Here is a 5238-nt window from a genome sequence, read left to right on the forward strand (position 1 = left end):
TGCTGCAAGAGGTGCACATTTCGAACAAAATCTTCATTAAAAAGTTTATAAATAAAATAATTAAAATAATAAATTAAATATATTTTTTTCTTTTTTCGTGATTTCCTGCGAAACAAAGCAAAAAGGAGCATATGTCTATAGGACTTTTTTTCTTAGTTTTTTACTCCTCTACACGCTCCCGAAGTTTTGCCATTTAATTTGGAAACACCCTGTATATTGAATAATACATTATATTGTATCAAGATCGAGTTATTACAGCATATACTCGCGGAATAAAATAAAGATAACATCTGTATTAAAAAATAAATGTTTAACAACCAAGTTAATAACACGCAACCAACTAAATAGACTTGCAGCAGATTTGCCGATTTGCGTAGCAAGCATGGCCAAGACCAACTCCCTCTTCCCACGCTGTTTATTCGTTACCTCAGGGATGTTTATTTATTGCCTCAGAGATGATTGGATAGTAAAACTATGAACTTTCTCGTTATTGATTTTTGGCTCTGATACAACGATATGATACCGCATACACCACAGAACCTTTCAGCTATATCACAAACTGCAATGCAACATTGCAGGTACTTCCAAGAAAAGTAAAAAAAATACAAAATTTTAACAAGATGACTACAACATTGCAATAAAATTTGTTTTAAAATGTAAAAATATAATAAAGTAATTATAAAATAATATCAAACAACCTATTAAATGGCAATGTAGGAAAATATCGTAAATATAGATATTTCAACAATATCCTAATAATGTTGTAGCAGTATTATGCAATATAATTGTAATATTCCAATCTGACAGCAATACTTACATCTGTCCTATTTTACACTGAGAGGAATGTTTTGATAAGTATAACCATTTATTTTGTTGATATGTGAATAACAAAAACTTTCTTTCTTTTTCATTTAAAAATTATGTTGTTCTAATCAACATTTAGTTTTGAGATTAGAACAACACAATTTTTTAAATGAAAAAGTAAGAAAGTTTTGTTAGTCAATTATACATACTAAACATTTCTCTCAATATATCTCTCTATCCTATATCTATCTAATATCTATGTCTATCAATATCTTTATTTTCTGTGCTATACGGAACAAGACGATATGTCGATAATTTAATAAATTATTAAATGAAATTGTTATTTTGTCGAGTGAGCCTGTTGCAAAATTTCGCAAAGATTACCCCCTCCTTTATTATTCCCCTGAAATCACTCATTTATCGTCAGTATCTTGCAGAATAGGTCACTGAACACGATTAAGTATGAGGTGCTGCTGTTAACTGGATTACGTGAAACTTGAGTTTTCTAAAGTAATAAAGGGAAGCTCTCCAGCAAACTGATGAAATTCATAGCACTATGTACTGGGCATTGTAAATAAACCGAACAACTAAAGAGTATGATCGAGGTTCATTAATGTTCAGCACGAAAATGAGTCTTTAAACACATAATAAATTTATCACTATCTTAATTGATATATGACTGACTTTCATTCTCATACGTTATTTTTAGATAAATTTTTTGATACATTGTGATTATTAATATCGAGGGGATAACCACTTAATATAATCGTGGAACAGAGTCCTCGAAATCATTATAAAATTCATATGAAATCTCTATGTATAATCCGATAATTACATATGCAACCACGAGAAATCATTGTATAGTATTAAATAAAATCGTATATTTTACCAAATTACTTCATATATAACGAAAAAAATTACTTATCTGATAAAATCATATGAAATCATGTAATCTGTGGGTCAATATTTCAGCTAGTGGTTACCCCCTCGTTAATTGTATAAACGCAATGACTGATTTAAAAAATATAGTTCTAAATTAAAGCAAAGCTCTAATGGATAATAAATTTATTATTGATCGCTATATATGCAATATAAAAAAAATTGTATAATAAATATTAGTATATTGATTTGTATGCGTGTGGATGTGCTAAAAATTAAACTGTTATTTAAAAAGGATTAATATGTACACACAAATCATTCACTACATTTTGCTGGAATTTATATTTTCGTTAAATTTCGTGTTTATTTTGCATTTAATCATACGTTAAGATGTATTAATTTTTTCTGTTTTTAATATGTGCGATATTGCAAATATATATATATATAGCAAACTATGAGGTAGCGAATTAACGAACGTGTGAGGCAAAAACGTATTGTGTGTTGATAGAGGACAATCTATAAACGCTCTCGTTTTATTGATTTTTGGCTGTAGGCCAATTTTCAAACTAGCCATGACGAACAATTCAGTGATAACATTCCGATAATAGTCAGACTCACCTGACACGTTAACCAATCAACAAAGCCTGAGGCTGTTAAGCAGGACTGTATGCGTGCTTATTCAGAACCCTGACAAATGTCAAGCGGGGGTAAGATGACTTGCTAATTTCTTTTAAGGTAATAACAGATGACAAGACAAATTCATGAGATAAATTCATTAAACGCTTTAAATAATAACAAATCATCTCTTATAGTTTGATTTCCAATATATCCACAAAAATGGATAATATAATAAGAAATATATTTAGATATACTTACCTATATATAATTTTTTAGTGTTAGTTTATAAGAAATGACATATAACTGTAATAAATACTTTCTTTATAAAATCATAGTATAATATAATAAAATAACGAAATGTAGATTATATTTATTCGTGTATGTAGGTTATATTTTTTAATGTCAATTTAATTTAAGACATTTATTAATATCAATTGTAAATGTGACTACAAATTAGTTCTTTATTAAATATTGATTACCTATGTAAATAAATCCTATCATATGCAATTCACTAATATTTTTCTTATCTATTTTTCTTTAATTGCGTCCCTATTATAATATTAAAATAACATAAGAAGTATTTGTTACAATAATAAAATAAATTTTATTCGTAAAAAAATACGCTTTTAACTTTTTATAATTTTTCCCATTACTGAAAGTCATCTTACCCGCATATGAGGGCAAGATGACGAAATTAATACGTCTTGAAAAAATACAAATTTAAAAAAATTTTAAGTAATTTGTATATAATTTTTGAATATTTCAATAGTTTTTTAATTTTTACAGTTTAATTTTTATAGTTTCTTAATTTTTTTTAATTTTTTGATACCAAGGCTTTAGAATCTGAAAAAATACATTATTCTTTTTACGTTATCATCAAAATCAAGAAAAATCGACAAACATTAAGGTCGTCATCTTGCCTTTTTTTCTCCTATTTATATGTATTAATAATAATATTGACTTTTAAAAATGTACTTAATATTAAAAAAATTAAGAATAAGAATATCAATATATAAGGAAACTCTTCTTAAATTTTTCATAATTACTACTATTATACATTTATTATTAATTATTATAATGTAATAATGTAAAAATGCAAAGAGTCCTTTAATTTTTTCAGTTATATCATTTCCAACTAATAAAAAATGTTTAACGGTTTAAAAAACTACTAACATAGCATATTCACAACTTTTTTAATATTGTATATAATATTTAAAAAGAATAATTATACGGTTTTTATATGATTTTTTGTATAGTAAAACAAGAAAAGTAAACATTCTGTCATGATTTATTCTCTTTCTTACATACATATAAAAACATTTATTAAATCATATTACTTAATTCAGAGAAATGATTCATTAATATTTATTATTTAATACAACGTAAATTTAATAAATTACAAAAAATTATGTAACTTACAATTAGTTGAGGGATAAATTGAAAGGATTACTTTCAAGTGTTCTTTCTCATGAATGATTCTTTATATTGTCGTAATATATTCATAAAAATAAAAATTGAAATCGCGGCAACATAAATAAATTCTAATCGATTTAATAAATATAAATTGAAATATATGATTAGAAATTAAATCTTTAACTTTAAAATAAATAAAATTTGAAAACTAATTTTGTATTCAATAGTTTAATCGCGCATACGCATAATGCACCGTATGTTTGTAGAATGTTTAGAAATTTGTGTCAAAATCACCGTGTATATTTAAACTCCGAAATCACTTTAAACCTTTGTAAGGTAAACTATTCTGTTAAAAAGTGATTAACTCAATGTGTTTCCGCTGTATATTTTGAATCTTTTGTTTTACATTGCCCTGCAGAGCTACCATTGAACTTTCAACCACTCTCTATCTAGGCAATTGGGTATTCTTGTTGAATCCTCTCAATGTGATGGTCAATTTAACCCTTAACTGGAGTGGTGAAGACATCTCGCGTAACTGGAGCGCACGGGTTCATATACCCATGGTATCATTCATTTTCATATTGAAAATAGCAAATTTATTAAAAATAACTTTTTATCAATTCATATATTGGTATGATGCATTTAAAAAAAAACACATAAAAGCATTTAAAATGAGAAAAATATCAAGTATATTGGATATAAGAAAAAATACAAGTAATATCAAATAAAAATTCCTGGTAATTCTTTAACTCAAGAGGACCTCATTATAAACAAAAAATCTTTTAAGACATTAATAATAATAACAACAATTTTCAGTTTTACTTTTAAATCCACACTTCCAATTAAACGTCAATAATCATTATCCATTAGAGGATTAAACTTGTAGATTACGCAGAGATTAAAACTGTTTTGGAGAGAAAGATTATTTATTCATTGATTAAAAATTGGCATTACGGATTAAAACTAAATAAAATTGCTTTGAACAGATTAAAAATTGTTCAATCATTTACTAAAAATTGGTGACAAAGATTAAATTTAAAATTGCTTTAAAGAGATAAAAAATTGTTCGATCATTGATCGAAAATCGGCGAGTCATTGAATGATACATATAATAATAATAGCACGAGTTTAAAACTTTAATTTTTAATCTTAATTGCTATCCACGTTTTAACTTCGATTAATCAAATTTCAATCTCAGAGATGTAATCTCAATTTAATTTCCATCTTCAATGCATAGTTTGATAAATTTTATCGAATCCTAATTTTCTTACGTTCTAAATTTATGATATAGCCTTTTCACTTTCACGAAACAAGAGAAGATAATTTAGGGCACGCGGCAAATACGACATACCTTTTCAAGCTAGCTGCGCATCCCTAGCGTTACATCCCTGGCCGGTCTCTCGCGCACCCTCGATCGGAAAGCACGCATTTCCAGGGGAATGTTTTCAAGGGGTTAGTAACGTGGCGGCTCGGACAAAAAATGGCGGCAGCCGCGCCAAAGCGGGGGGGGGGGCGGGATGACAC

At 27.2% G+C, this 5238-nt stretch overlaps 1 protein-coding gene across 1 annotated transcript in view; it reads left to right on the top strand.

The window, feature by feature from the left end:
- The window catches only part of LOC108731780 (uncharacterized), a 12112-nt gene that overhangs the window by 2118 nt on the left and 4756 nt on the right, over nucleotides 1-5238 (top strand). The window lies entirely within an intron of this gene.

Source organism: Mycetomoellerius zeteki, unplaced genomic scaffold (assembly GCF_001594055.1).
Source record: "Mycetomoellerius zeteki isolate Tzet28-1 unplaced genomic scaffold, Tzet1.0 scaffold138, whole genome shotgun sequence".
NCBI lineage: Eukaryota > Metazoa > Arthropoda > Insecta > Hymenoptera > Formicidae > Mycetomoellerius > Mycetomoellerius zeteki.